This window comes from Diabrotica virgifera, chromosome 6 (assembly GCF_917563875.1).
Source record: "Diabrotica virgifera virgifera chromosome 6, PGI_DIABVI_V3a".
Classification (NCBI taxonomy): domain Eukaryota; kingdom Metazoa; phylum Arthropoda; class Insecta; order Coleoptera; family Chrysomelidae; genus Diabrotica; species Diabrotica virgifera.
Genome location: NC_065448.1, coordinates 38,160,171 through 38,177,151, shown reverse-complemented (window position 1 = coordinate 38,177,151; position 16,981 = coordinate 38,160,171). Strand labels below are relative to the sequence as shown.

The 16,981-nt window shown below is 35.0% G+C and overlaps 1 protein-coding gene across 1 annotated transcript in view; it reads left to right on the top strand.

Annotated features, from left to right (window-relative positions):
* LOC126886869 (zinc finger protein 271-like) overlaps positions 1-16,981 on the top strand; it is a 73,841-nt gene that overhangs the window by 38,959 nt on the left and 17,901 nt on the right. The gene's annotated exons all lie outside the window — the stretch shown is intronic.

Sequence of the window (16,981 nt, the reverse complement as noted above, 5' to 3'; positions counted from 1 at the left end):
GTGATGTTATTGTAAACAACTTATGGTTGAATCGCCGTTTGTTCGATGTAAATATAATGTTAGCTGAACAACAGAGTTTTAATTAATTTGGACCCAAAAGGCATTATACACACTTATTTATGACACCATTGCAATCTTTGTATTCTAATGAAGCTTGACAGGGGCGTTTCCTTATAAAGTTGATAAAGCTCATTGTATCGAATGCTGCAGATTCGGTTTTCCCTCATAGGTCCTAGTATTCTCCTATGGACTTTCCTTTTTAATGTAGGGTACCTGAAAGTACTTATAATTAATTACAAAAGATTGTCGATCTCTTGTACAATTAATTTACAGCATCCTTTCTTTAGTCCGACAACTTATGTTAATTATCATATCATGTTCTGTTTTGAGATTACAAAATTTCGGACACGAATCATAAGCGATAGATTGGAGGGGCCTTTATCCAAATATAGCACTATCAGATAAAAATTTTTTTATCAGATACAGAGTCCGATAAATTAATTTCAATTAATTAATATTAAGGCCCGGTACTTTATGTCTCGATTAACAGCCGGTTAGTTAATCGGGGCCTCTTTAGGGTCTCTTGCATTGTAATAAATGCAATTGTAATTATTATTATACTTATTTATAATTATAATAATACTTGCAATTGCATTTATTACAACGCAAGAGACCGTAAAGAGGTCCCGATTAAACCCCGGTTAACTAACCGGCTGTTAATCGAGACATAAAGTACCGGGCCTAAGTTTCAAACATCCGCCTGTGGTTATTTGTCTAAAATGTTGACGTTTTTCAATAGACCATTCCAACATGCTATCAAGATTATGTCAATATGGCAGTTGGGAGAATTTTATTCTATCAGGTTCTTAATGTGTTTTAGATCATTTTAGTTGCGTTTCTTTGTAATTTTGTGTTGTACAAGGATTAATTAAACATTTTTACTGGAATAATCGATAATATGCTTCATTTCTGTTGTGTTTTGAAGAGTGGAATGCGAAGTAATCCTGATAAAGTAGTTCAGTTTTATTGGTTACCATCAGTGCTACATTTTAAGCTTACAACCAACTGAATTAAATAAGTTATGATCTGAGAGACATAAACAATGGTTAAATAAATATAGCAATAAAGCTATAAAATTCACTATAAAAATGCTAAATAACTATTTACTGTACCTACAAGCAACATTTGTATTGTCTGCCAACAACTTTCGAAAATATTCACTCATCTGTATTTATTCAGTGCTTAAAACTAAATAATGTCATTTAAGTACTTCTACAACTAAAAACTACACAAAGTGTTCACAAAATACAACTAAAAACGATTAAAGGGGCAAAAATTTAAGAAACACAATCAGCCGTGTGATGGATGACCGAAGTTAACTTTACGGTTGAGTTAAAGTTAAGATAACTCTCAGGGATAACGTGCCCATAACTATTTACGTAAATTTGGTGTGATGTATCTTCCACCGTTATGAGATAGTTATTTCTTCAGCGTTAAAAAAGAGAAATAACATTTGACTAACAAAGTTTGAAGTAACAAAGGGAACCTTATGTAGAAATAGTATAAGTTGGAGTGAGCGCGAGAGATCGATCGGAATATGCCTCAAGCTTGAAAGGATGGGCAAATACCCATAAAAGCAGCGTTTGCTGTTTGTATCAAAATTTGATACAATTAACAACCAAACTTTTGATACTAAAGTATCTTAAAGTAAAAACCTCAAATTTTGTGATATAAGAAATTTGCTTCAAATAACATTAAACGACGTTTTTTAAGTTTTTATACAAAATGTGTTAGTTTAGTACATTTTGTGTCACTATTTCACTCAGTCCAGTGCATTTACAAAAATTTCTCTGGCAACACTGCATATGTTTATAAATTTCAACTTATACCTATTCAACAATTACCTATATCTCGAGTTGATTTTTGTATGATTTTTAAAACTGTATTACCCTTCTATTCTTAAATTATTAGCTTTACTTTTTATTGTTAATTATTTTAATCGTATTATTACCTACGGGCTTTTAATTGTTATTTGAAGTCTATTTTTTTGATATTTTTAATTTTGTACTGCTTTATATTTGATATTAAATTAATAACATGTCGCACAAAATCATAGGACAACATGAAGCAGAGTTATTCGTTGAATATTCACTTGATTTATATCTAAAAACAAGTCAAAAGATGAAGTAACCCTACATATCCTCGTTTTAACGTCGCGTTATAAAGTGACAGTTGATATACCAGATAACTCAAAAACTGTCAAGAAGTAACGCAAGTAGTTAAGTTAAATATGATACATCACACCAATTCGAGAATTATAACATAACTACAGGATAACTTTACGGTAACGCTAACTTCGGTCATCCATCACACGGATGAATGTCAAAAAATATAAACAAAGAAAATATGTTCATTCGCAGATCCTGACGCGGACTTTTAGCCCCGGCGCAAATTGAACCTAAGCGAGTCACAACCTGCGCCGGCGGGACGGGTGACCTGTGCAGTTATTTTTTTAGCGTGCCGCATATTGAACACAAGCCAACCCGACCGTCGGCTGTCGCCGTAACGAATAGAGACGGGCAAAATAAGTGCGGACGTGTAACGGTTACTATTGATACCGGTTCTCAGTGGTACTGATTACAAAATACTGATGTATCTGATCCTTGTACTGAATTGAGTAGGCAACTAAAAAACGGTAGTTCCGTACTTCCCTAATAGCACACGACGTCCAAAATAGGTCCATTTTTGGTCCTAACGTCCATGGACTATAAATGGACGTCCTTTGGACGTCCCACGTTGGACGTCCTTCGGAAGGAATAAATATGGACGTCCTTTGGACGTCCGACTTTGGACGTCCTTCGGACGGAATAAAAATGGACGTCCTTTGGACGTCCGATTTTGGACGTCCTTCGGAAGGAATAAATATGGACGTCCTTTGGACGTCCGACGTTGGACGTCCTTCGGACGGAATAAAAATGGACGTCCTTTGGACGTCCGACGTTGGACGTCCTTCGGATGGAATAAATATGAACGTCCTTTGGACGTCCATATACTGGACGAAATACGGACGTTTTATGAACGCTTCCCAAATAGCACACGACGTCCAAAATAGGTCCATTTTTGGTCCTAACGTCCATGGACTATAAATGGACGTTCTTTGGACGTCCGGCGTTGGACGTCCTTCGGTGGACTAAATATGTACGTCCTTCGGACGTCCAACGTTGGACGTCCTTCGGTGGACTAAATATGTACGTCCTTCGGACGTCCGATGTTGGACGTCCTTCGGGTGGAATAAATATGAACGTCCTTTGGACGTCCGTACTGGACGAAATACGGACGTTTGCTGATCGTCTATATTGGACATATTATACGAATTACGGGATAAAATAGCAAAATAATTCAATAAAATATTTTATGTCAATAAAATAGTTTACATCGAAAAGATAATTATATTTAATTCAAAATTGCACAGTTTAATATTCTAAACATGTTTTTGTTTTTTTTTGTAAAGTGTGAAAATCTTATTTGTAAATTATTTGTTACAATGTTTTATTATTCTAGTTACCAAGATCACATAAGTTTGCTAATTAATTCTAGTAAGCAAAAATATAATTTTTATCAATGTATCCGTACTACAAATGAATCTTAAGAGCATCTTTTTGAAGTTGAATATACGTGCTCAAAATAGGTCCAGTCTTAGTCCTAATGTCTATGGACTATAAATGGATGTCCTTTGGACGTCCGACGTTAGACGTACTTCGGGTGGAATAAATATGAATACGGTGGACTAAATATGTACGTCCTTCGGACGTCCGATGGTGGAATAAATACGAACGTCCTTTGGACGTCCGTACTGGACGAAATACGGACTTTTTGTGGACGTCTGAAAATCACCCCCACTACTTGGTTCCTCTGTTGACAAAACTATAACGATAGGCGATAGATTTTCGATTCACCCACCGATATCAGTATCAGTTCGAAGTTGGAGAGTTGATCTCTCAGTCGTTGTCGTCGTTAGGGCTCCGCGTAGAGTTTTATTCATTAACCACTGATTTTCATAATGTAAGAAATTATATTATATACGAATTAAAGTGTAATATACTTATACATATACTATATATTACGTAAAACTATGAAGACGCTGTTTCACAACATAACACAGAGTCCGACCGCCTCATCGGGCCATTTAGAGCATCAATGCATAAGTCCATCCAATGGATTATTATGTGCCCCTTTGACATAGGCGCACAACATTTTAATCTACCACCCTGAGGATTCCTGCTCCTGGAGATTTTCTGAAGTGCCGAAACAGTCTATGTTCCTGATTCCTCGATCAGATGAGAAGTTTTCGGAGCCATCAACCCCAGACAGCTACTGGAGCTCCACGTTGCAGCCAGTCACTTCTTGGTAAGTGAACGCCAAAGAGGAAGCATTCAGACTCTGCTGCTACCACCGTCTGGACATAGCCTATCGATTCCTGATGGCCTAGAGGACAAACTCGCCGAGAATGGTGGACAAAACCACCAGCCAGGACAACTGGTATCCAAACATTGGTATTATTTACGTTTTTTATTACATTTACATATTTTTTCATGCTCTTTGATATATTTCTTATGCTTTCTGGTATATTTTTCATACATTTTTCAATCTTATGGGTGTTTGGTAAAGAATGGGCCCTAGCTTAACCTTGGATTACTGAGCTTAAAATAGGTCGATTTAAGCTAACTTACTTTAGTACGAAAGATGATAATAACCGAAATACAGGGTGTCAAATTTAAACTTTTATTTTATTCTTGATTATTTCCTGGGCAATACATCATTTTTGGTGTTGAATTTAGATTTCTTGTCCCAAAAAACCCCCGCTTACCAAATTTCGTGATATTATCCCATGCTTGTTAGGAAATATTCAAGAATAAATAAAATAAAAGTTTAAATTTGACACCTTGTATTTCGGTTATTATCAACTTTAGTACTAATTTAAGTTAACTTAAATCGACCTATTTTACCCTCCGAAATCTAAGGTTAATCTATGGCCTATTCTTTACCAAACACTCTGTATAAGTACATAATTGCATTCTAGCCAATCTTTTTGATTTTCTATAAAGTACAGACTTCCTTGAATTTTTACTGCAATGTAACTTCTTGGATTTGAATTTAAAATTTATTGTTAAAGGAAATTTCCGCTAGCTCGGTGGCCCCTTTGTTCGTCTTACTATTTACCTCTACCCAACGGTTCTTTTGTCAAACAGATTGGGTTGGTATGTACCTGGTAAGCAAAAGGTATTTATCTCAGTATTTTATAATCTATTTATAATATTGAAATATCTAAGCGAAGGCGGATGAAAAAAAATTAGACAAAAGTTGAATGATTATTATAATATTATAATATAATATTACCCCTAATAGCACAAGGACGTCCAATGGACGTCCATTGGACGTCCTTCACGGACTTTAGGGACGTCCTTTGGACGTCCGTTTTCGTCCGAGGAACGTCCTTTATACGTCCTATTTTGGTCCAAATGTCGCGCTACCGAACGTCCATTGGACGTCCATCTAAGGTCCGAGGGGACGTATATTGGAACTTAATCGGACGCAAATTGGACCTTAATCGGACGTCCTAGGGGACGTAAATTGGACCTTAATCGGACGTAAATTGGACCTTAATCGGACATAAATTGGACCTTAATCGGACGTCCTAGGGGACGTAAATTGGACCTTAATCGGACGTAAATTGGACCTTAATCGGACGTAAATTGGACCTTAATCGGACATAAATTGGACCTTAATAGGACGTAAATTTGACCTTAATTGGACGTAAATTGGACCTTAATCGGACGTAAATTGGACTTTAATCGGACGTAAATGGGACCTTAAGCGGACGTAAATTGTACCTTAATCGGACGTAAATTGGACCTTAATCGGACGTCCTAGGGGACGTGAATTGGACCTTAATCGGACGTCCTAGGGGACGTGAATTGGACCTTAACAGGACGTCCAATTTTGGTCCAAAGGCCAAGTTGTTAAACGTCCAATGGAGGTCCACCTAACGTCGGAGGGGACGTTCGGTGGACGTCATTTGGGCATTCATAGGATGTCCCAGTTTGGTCCAATGTCTTGCTGCTGAACATCCATCTAACGTCCTGGAAGGTCATTCGGTGGACGTCTAGCGACGATATTTAGACCTGTGGAGAATGTATTGTGGGAAATAAAAAATATATTTTTTAAGGAACTTATATTTCATCTTATATCAAATTACAATTATTGGATATTACAGTATTTACATTAAATTACAATACACTTCTCCAAGAAATTAACGCACCACCTTAAATATGGGGTATATTTGATGTCTCGTATTTCCTAAACCTGTTGTCCCATCTAAGTGATGTTTTTATAATATTATAGCCTAGGCTATAGGTTACCTCCTTAAGCTTGTCATGCTGTAATATATGTATATTATATCATATCGCTCTCTATAGTAATGTGATATAATATATATTACAGTATAGCTCCCTGTGCATGACAAGCATAAGGAGGTAACATATTCTAGGGCCTAGGCTAGAATATTATAAAAAAAATCACCTAGATGCAACAACAGGTTTAGGAAATTCGAGACATCAAAAATGCCCAATTTTTAAGGTGGTGCGTAATGGGCTGTATATACAGGGTGTAACAAAAATACAGGTCATAAATTAAATCACATTATTCTGGGACCAAAAATAGTTCAAATGAACCTAACTTACCTTGTACAAATATGCACATAAAAAGTTACAGCCCTTTGAAATTACAAAATAAAAATGGATTTTTTCGATTATATCGAAAACTATTAGCGATTTTTTATTGAAAATGGACATGTGACATGTGGCATTATTATGGCAGGAATATCTTAAAGAAAAATTATGGTGAAATTTGTGCACCCCATAAAAATTTTATGGGGGTTTTGATCCCTTAAATCCTCCCAAACTTTTGTGTATGTTCCAATTCAATTTTATTATTGTGGTACCATTAGTTAAATTCAATATTTTTGTTTCTTAGTATTTTTCAGATAAGGCAGTTTTTATCGAGTTGCGACTTCTTTTTTAATATGTCCACGTAAAAATTTTATGGGGGTTTTGTTCCTTTAAACCCCCCAAATGTTGTATGTTCCAATTAAACTATTACTGAGGTACCATTAGTTAAACAGAGTGTTTTCAAAACTTTTTTGCCTCTTTGTATTTTTTCGATAAGGCACGTTTTATCGAGTCTGGCTTCTTTTTTAATATGGTTCAAAATATACCTAAAAATGTAAAGCATAAATAAGTTTGCATATTATTACCAAGTCTCCATAATCGTACTTAACCATATACAAATATGTGGTGGATTTGACAAATATTCACAATATTTCGATAAAAATTGACTTTTCGAAAAAGCAATAAGAGGCAAAAAAGTTTTTAAAACGTTGTTTAAATGGTAGGTACTACAATAATAATTAAATTGAAACGTGCACAAAAGCACATTGTTTTCGATACATTGGAAAAAATCACTTTTCATTTTGTAACTTCAAATGAGTGATAAAGGCACAGAGACTTAGATCACGAGGTCACATTGAAAGGATGCCAAAAACGAGGACTCCGAAAAGGGTACTAAACTACACTATAGCTTCAAGAAAGAGAAGAGGAAGACCGGAAAATAGATGGAAGCAAGAGGTCGAAAAAGATTTGGAAAGAATGGTGTTACAGGGTCAGAAAAGAAAAATGAATAAGAGGAAGGAATGGAGAAAAATCACATATCAAGCCAGAGAAGATCTCAGTACATAAAGAAACGTGAAAATGAAGAAAAAACAAACTTTTCAAGCCATGGGCCTCTAAGGCCCTTGGTGCTATTAATATATAACTTCAAAGGGCTGTAACTTTTCTTTTGTGCACATTTGTACTAAGGTAAGTTAGGTCCAATCAAACTATTTTTGGTCCCAGGATATGTGATTAAATTTATGACCTGTATTTTTGTTACACCCTGTATATATATAAAGGTTATATTTGGTTCTTGGGACATCAAAGTATATTTTTTAGACATTCCCTGGATATAGTCACTGATGTGACATACCTCCGATTTGTTTTTTCACGAGTTTTGTAAGAGAGACTAAAAACTTTTTTATGGTTACCTCCTGTTTTCATATATTTTTTGACATGTTTTGTAGTAAATTCAACTATCTATTTACTACAAGACATGTCAAAATTTACATGTGAAAGCAGGAGATGATCCTAAAAATGGTTTTTCGTCTCCTACAAAATTCATGAAAAATCAGATAGGAGAATTTGTACATTACAATTCTCTGATGTTTGGGAAAAAGGGCTTAAGTCAGAAATGCACATCGATAATGTTTTGATGATTTCTGGACCAGAAAAATCGGCTCTTTTTATTGGTACATACAGTTTACGTCTACAACAGTTTTTTGCTGGTCCAGAAATCATCAAAACATTAGCAATGTGCAATTCTGACTTACGCCCTTTTTGCCAAACATAAAAAAAGCAATCTGGTCATAACTGACCAATGAGCAATTTTAATTTAACCTAAATTACTAATGTTTCTTAAAATGAAGAGCTTACCCGATAGCGTCTCTTATCTAATCTAACAAGATCATGCACTATTCTAACATACACAGCCACATCACGCACTATGCTCTGCTTTTCACTATCACCTATCACTCAAACTAGTTCAAAAGGCTTTGTCCTCTTCAATCTTCTAGTTTGCCCAGTAGTATCGAGGAGGATTTCCTCAATATTCTTGTACTTATTTAAGTTGTTTGTCGGGATTCCTGCTATCTTCTTGATGATTATATCCAGGTTCCATTCCTAGGTATTAATATTTGTTTATAAAGTAATAACTTATTATGCATGGACAATGTTGTTTCTTCCAATTAGCCAATACACTTTTTATATCTTTATTTTGGTTATATCTGGTTTTTTGTAGACCACTTTCAGCTGATTCTAAAAAAAATTAAAATGAACGGTAATTTTTCTATTCTTTACAATTAAAAATCAAAATATTTACAGGTAATACATGCATAAATGATTCGTTTCATAAAGAAAATTGAAAACGGATTTTATAATACTTACATAATTGTTTAAGAGATCCAGCCATAGCCAAAACTAGCATACTAAACAGTACAGTTGAGTACAGCAAAAAAAGCCACTAATTTCCATTTTTCACCCCCTTATCGATGCATTTTTTTCCAATCAAAATTTTTACTAAATTTTTAGGTTATCTTATGATGAAAATGAAATAATTGATGACTTGATGACCAATGACCACGCGACGCTACATAGATACTCGCGCGGCAAATTTGAAAATGAACGCAAATTGAATAGTAAATGGCCTCTCTTTAGAGTATGGAAAATTTTACCCCTCCAGGAGGACATTGTACTCTTTTCATAGAATATCTTGTGGTAACTTTCCAGCCATAATTTAATCAGATGTTCACGGAATAGAACTTTGATAGTAGAATTCCTGGAATGTTTTGTTGTTAGGGGAAACTTTTATTTTATTTATTCTTGAATATTTCCTGTTGTTAAACATTGTAACCAATAATTTACAAATAAGATTTTCATTACATTACATGAAATCAAAACATGTTTTGGATATTAAACTATATAGTTTTATAATTGTAATAATTTAATATACAATTTTGAATTAAGATTTAATCTTTCGATCTAATCGATTTAAACTACAGTAAAACTTGTGTTACCGGCCCCCTGCCAACACCGGCCACCTGTACTAACGGCCAGTTTAAAAATTCCCCACACTAATTACAGTAAAACCTGTCAGTAACGGCCGCTAAAAATGAAAAAGCTATTGGCCGATATAGAAAGGTGACCGGTATTGCCAGTTTTTGTAGTCTAGATATAATTGGTTTGGGGAATTTTTAAACTGGCCGTTAGTACAGGTGGCCAGTAACACAGGTTGTACTGTATATCTAGGCTACAAAAACTGGCAATAACGACCACTTTTCTATATCGGCCAATAGTTCTTTCATTTTAGTGGCCGTTAGTGACAGGTTTGACTGTATTTCATTAACGTAAAGTTAACGCAAGTTAATATTTTATTGAATTATTTTGCTATTTGATCTCGTAATTGGTATAATGTGTCCAATATAAGCGTTCATAAAACGTCCGTATTTCGTCCAGTATGGACGTCCAAAGTCGGACGTCCAAAGGACGTCCATATTTATTCCGTCCGAAGGACGTCCATATTTATTCCTTCCGAAGGACGTCCAACATGGGACGTCCGTTTATAGTCCATGGACGTTAGGACCAAAAATGGACCTATTTTGGACGTCCAAATGACGTCGTGTGCTATTAGGGAATTGTCCGTATTTCGTCCAGTATATATACGTCCATATTTGTTCCATCCGAAGGACGTCCAACGTCGGACGTCCATTTTTATTCCGTCCGAAGAATGTCCAACGTCGGACGTCCAAAGGACGTCCATATTTATTCCTTCCGAAGGACGTCCAACGTCGGACGTCCATATTTATTCCTTCCGAAGGACGTCCAACGTCGGACGTCCAAAGGACGTCCATTTTTATTCCGTCCGAAGGATGTCCAACGTCGGACGTCCAAAGGACGTCCATATTTATTCCTTCCGAAGGACGTCCAACGTCGGACGTCCAAAGGACGTCCATTTTTATTCCGTCCGAAGGACGTCCAACGTCGGACGTCCAAAGGACGTCCATATTTATTCCTTCCGAAGGACGTCCAACATGGGACGTCCAAAGGACGTCCATTTATAGTCCATGGACGTTAGGACCAAAAATGGACCTATTTTGGACGTCCATTGGACGTCGTGTGCTATTAGGGACACTATATAATAAGTATACATAGATAGAATATCTTCTTTTTAAGAAATTGTCCATTATCTCCAAATGAGCAAGGTGTCGATTTGAAATATATATAATATACAGCCCATTACGCACCACCTTAAAAATTGAGCATTTTTGATGTCTCGAATTTCCTAAACCAGTTGTCCCATCTAGGTGATTTTTTTTATAATATCCTCCTTAAGGTGATACAGTAGCGATCAACAGGTAGCAAAAACGCGTTCCAAGATTGCGGCTGTAATTTTGAATATTTTTTCGAGATATTTGGCACACGTATTCGTAATATAATAAAGAATGGCGGTACAGAGCCCAATTTGAAAAATATATTAATATGTGGAAATTACTCTGTAATTAAATACAATATTAAAAAAACAAGCCTGTACCGCCATTAAGAAGAACAAAAAAATACACTTTCTTCAAATAAACTTTTTTATGCGATGCCTAGATTTTGTGTCATTTTGGAACTACTAAAATTTTTTATTTCATTAGTAGTTCCAAAATGACACAACATCTAGGCATTGGATAAAAAAGTTTATTTGAAGAAAGTGTATTTTTTTGTTCTTCTTAATGGCGGTACAGGCTCGTTTTTTTAATATTGTATTTAATTACAGAGTAATTTTCACATATTTTTATATTTTTCAAATTGGGCTCTGTACCGCCATTCTTTATTATATTACGAATGCGTGTGCCAAATATCTCAAAAAAATATTCAAAATTACAGCCGCAATCTTGGAACGCGTTTTCGCTACCTGTTGCTCGCTACTGTTTCCTCTTAAGCTTGTCATGCACGGGGAGCTATATACTGTAATATATATTATATCACATCGCTCTCTATAGTAATGAGTGAGCCTGCACACACGGAACCATTAGTTCCGTGTGCCACATCAATGAGGGTTGTTTGTCTCGTTAATTTATTGACTAATACGAGATCTGGTCTATTATGCGCCACTGTTTGGTCTGTGAGCACAGTGGGGTCCCAGTATAGCTTGTAGTTGCCATCCTCAAGCATACTCTCAGGGACGTATTGATAATATGGGAGATGGTCGGTTTGGAGATATGGTTTTATTATTATTATTATTATTAATTATTATTGTAGTACCATTTAAACACAACGTTTTAAAAACTTTTTTGCCTGTTATTGCTTTTTCGAAAAGTTAATTTTTATCGAAATATTTTGAATATTTGTCAAATCCACCACATATTTGTATATGGTTAAGTACCATTATGGAGACTTGGTAATATTATGCAAACTTATTTATGCTTTACATTTTTAGGTATATTTTGAACCATATTAAAAAAGAAGCCAGATCTCGATAAAACGTGCCTTATCGAAAAAAATACAAAGAGGCAAAAAAGTTTTAAAAACATTCTGTTTAACTAATGGTACCTCAGTAATAGTTTAATTGGAACGTACACATTCAAAATTACTGAATAGAGAATTGAAAACCCTTTCAACTGAGGTGCCACACAACCCCTATTCCCATTTAAAAAAATCATTGATTACGTCATCACGCTCAGATGGATGACATCACTAGTATGAAATATATGTCAAAAAGTTGTAATTTAAACACAAAAATCGACCTGTTTCCGGATTTTTCTCTATAGTCGTCCATTTTAGAGAAAATTAATTTATTCCATAATTTAGGACCTCTCTGTATATATTATATCACATCGCTCTCTATAGTAATGAGTGAGCCTGCACATACGGAACCATTTGTTTCCTGTCTGCAGGCTCACCCATTACTATAGAGAGCGATATGATATAATATACATATATTACAGCATAGCTCCCTGTGCATGACAAGCTTAAGGAGGTAACCTATAGCCTAGGCTATAATATTATAAAAAAATCACTTAGATGGGACAACAGGTTTAGGAAATACGAGACATCAAAAATACCCCATATTTAAGGTGGTGCGTTAATTTCTTGGAGAAGTGTATTGTAATTTAATGTAAATAATGTAATATCCAATAATTGTAATTTAATATAAGATGTAATATAAGTTTCTTAAAAAATATATTTTTTATTTCCCACAATACATTCTTCACAGGTCTAAATATCAACTATAGACGTCCACCGAACGTCCTCCCAGGACGTTAGATGGATGTTCGGCAGCAAGACATTGGACCAAACTGGGACGCCCTATGAAGGCCCAATTGACGTCCACCGAACGTCCCCTTGGACGTTAGGTGGACCTCCATTGGACGTTTGGCAAAGTGGAATTTGGACCAAAATTGGACGTCCTGTTAAGGTCCAATTCACGTCCCCTAGGACGTCCGATTAAGGTCCGATTTACGTCCGATTAAGGTCCAATTTACGTCCAATTAAGGTCCCATTTACGTCCGATTAAGGTCCAATTTACGTTCGATTAAAGTCCAATTTACGTCCGATTAAGGTCCAACTTACGTCCGATTAAGGTCCAATTTACGTCCGATTAAGGTCCAACTTACGTCCGATTAAGGTCCAATTTACGTCCGATTAAGGTCCAAGTTACGTCCGATTAAGGTCCAATTTACGTCCGATTAAGGTCCAATTTACGTCCGATTAAGGTCTAATTTAAGTCCGATTAAAGTCCAATTTACGTCCGATTAAGGTCCAATTTACGTCCGATTAAGGTCCAATTTACGTCCGATTAAGGTCCAATTTACGTCCGATTGAGGTCCAATTTACGTCCGATTAAGGTCCAATTTACGTCCGGTTAAGGTACAATTTACGTCCGATTAAGGTCCAATTTACGTCCCCTAGGACGTCCGATTAAGGTCCAATTTACGTCCGATTAAGGTCCAATATACGTCCCCTCGGACCTTAGATGGACGTCCAATGGACGTTCGGTAGCGCGACATTTGGACCAAAATAGGACGTATAAAGGACGTTCCTCGGACGAAAACGGACGTCCAATGGACGTCCCTAAAGTACGTGAAGGACGTCCAATGGACGTCCATTGGACGTCCTTGTGCTATTAGGGTTGTAACTAGTAACGTTTTAAAAACATCTTACACGTCCCTAGTAGTCGTAGCGGTATGACTTTCGAAAACATCGAATTTGATCATAAGCGGGTGCATAAAAAGATATCTTACACTGAGTATTTTATTTCTACATACCTTTATAATGACAAGCATAAGTTTAACAATGCATTGATTGTGATTGCAAAAACGGTTCGCAAAATCAGTGCGGACATGTAACGGTTACTTTTGATACCGGTTCTGAGTGGTATTGATTACAAAATACTGATGTATCTGATCCTTGTATTTACTGAATTGAGTAGGCAACTTAAAATCGGTAGTTCCATACTTGTAACTAGTAACGTTTTAAAAATATCTTACACGTCCCTAGTAGTCGTAGCGGTATGACTTTCGAAAACATCGAATTTGATCATAAGCAGGTGCATAAAAAGATATCTTACACTGAGTATTTTATTTCTACATACCTTTATAATAACAACCCACATAACAATGATGTTCGCATCATGTTCTAAGCATATACTACCAACATTCGTCGGAGTATATTCTTTTTAGTATATGTGTAGTACAAGCATAGCATCTACCTTAAAAAACATTCTAAATTTCATGTTCTTTGCATATACTTCAGAGTATATTCTCGTACCGAATATACTAAGTATATTCGTGTACGTAGGATCTCGGAATATTCGTAAAGGTTTATTCTTAGAATATACCTTTATCGAATATTCTTAACACATACTTATAAGTACATTCTTAACACATACTTATAAGTAGATACTTTTAAAATATCTTAAAAATAATTTGTATGTATAGGAAGTATAATATTAGCCTTATAGATTATCAACTTCGTTATTTTTTAGAATACATAATTAATAAAATTTATGTATGTAGGTAGTATTGGACGAATTTCATTTCAAAATTGTTGTAGGGTAAAAAAGTTTAAACATTAATTGTATTAACGTTTACATAGATACTATTAAAAATTCGTTTTCATAATTGAAATGACTTTACCATTTCGAGTTTATCATGAATCATTAGTATTTTTACATCCTTGGAATTTGAATTTAGGTACATTCAATTCAATAGGCCATTCGCAGAACCAAAACGTGCCAAACTGCACAACCAAAGCAACCAGAGGCTTTGGCGTTGCCAACCGTCGAGTAAGCTTTTTCCGTCAACTTACCTTAAAAATTCCCACTTTTATAAAAAAAACTTCCCTCCTGTTTACAAAATCTGAGAAGATATGTTGAATTATTTTCAAATATTTTGATTTTTTCTTAATATTTTACAATTTGGACTGGAACAATAATTCCCTTTTGAGTTAACTTTTTCCCTTTATCACCTTTTATGTTGAAAATTCCCGCAAAAAGGGAAATTTCTCTCCGTTTGGCAACACCGATTTTGTTATTCCACAATACATTCATAACCCCCCCCCCCCTCCCCCCCCATCATATTCTGACCATTTCTATTCTTATTACCTGAATGGATCAGGGATAGGAAAAAACCGTAAAATATGAAAAAGAAAACAGGCATTATTTCATTATTTGTATCATCTATGGATCTATGCAGATGCAGTGTTAAGGATGAAGGCGAATGATGTAGTAGTAGGACTAGGACTAAAGAACATACATAATCTGTTTATTTTGTTTGCGGTGCTTCAAAATACATATAATCTATTTTGATAACTCAATATTACTTAAATAGGTAAGTACATATAAGTATTATATAAATTTTAGTTACTTATTATGCATAGTTTAGTTTAGCTAAATATTATATAATGATTTATATAAATAACTAAAATTTATAAATATGTACTTACTTTTTAAGTAATATTGTAGAATGTAGGTACTAACTACATTCTCATTTGCAATTAAAATATGTAAATAGATATTTGGTAGAACCAGTAGAACCTAAGATGAGATTAGGTGATGCTGAAAACATACTTCTAAGCAATATAGCACTTGATAGCACTTTCTTAGAATATTCTTAAAAATATAATATTCTTCCCATACAAAGATGTGCGGTAGTACGTTCTTAGTATATAAATAGAAGGTTTATAGCACTTCCTTGGAATATTCTAAAAAGTACCTTCTTGGTATAAACTAAAAAGATGTGCGGTAGTATGTTCTAAGTATACACATAGAAGGTTTATAGCACGTCCTTGGAATGTTCTAAAAAGAACATTCTTGGTATATACTGAAAAGAAGTGCGGTAGTACATTCTAAGTATATACATAGAACGTTTAAGTACTGTAATGTAGTATATACTCAGTATCTGCTCTGCACATTCGCAATGGTAATTACGCACATTCTCAGTATATACTTTTTCTGAAAAGTATGTTCTATGAATCTACTAAGAACATGAAATTGTTATGTGGGAATATGTGGGTTTATGTGCTTAAGCATAAGTTAAACACTGGCATTGATTGTGATTGCAAAAACGGTTCGCATGTTTTGAATAAGATTTTTGCTGATTATGTATTTTTCTAAAATATTAAATAACAAATACAATTCACAACCATCATTTAATTTTTAACGATAAACAAAAGTCTAATATGATGACAAGTTTGAAATTGATCGACTTTGTCGATAACAGTGTCATTAACAGATATTTTTAAATACCATGAATAATTTTCCAATGATTGTGTGGATTTAAGAAATACATACTAAACAATGTTTTTAAAACCTGTATAAAGGAGATTATAATTATGACACATTATGGCACTCCTTATTTTTCAAATAATATGCTCTTTTAAGCGCATAACTTTGATTTATTGGCTAAACCTACATTAGATAGGCCACAAGAAATTAAAAATAATTAACATGTAATAAATTCACTGTTTTAATCAGATATATTATATTCCCTACTATTGCAATAAAATATTAAAACGAATAAACGAAAACTTGTAGAGTAGTGCTGATTGATACAACAGAGGAATAAAATGTTATTCATACAGATAGTGTAAATATATCGCTGCTTATTAATTTCAGATACTTCCATCTCGCAAACAAAAACACGTAAAAATAACACATCTGGCGGTGAGTCACCTGTCCCAAGGCCCAGAAAACTGTACGCTAACGACAGGCCTTCCCAAGCTCGACCTGCGAACGCATGAACTGATAGTAGGATGCGCAGAACGGTCTACGAAGTCCGCCGACGCAGGTTGTG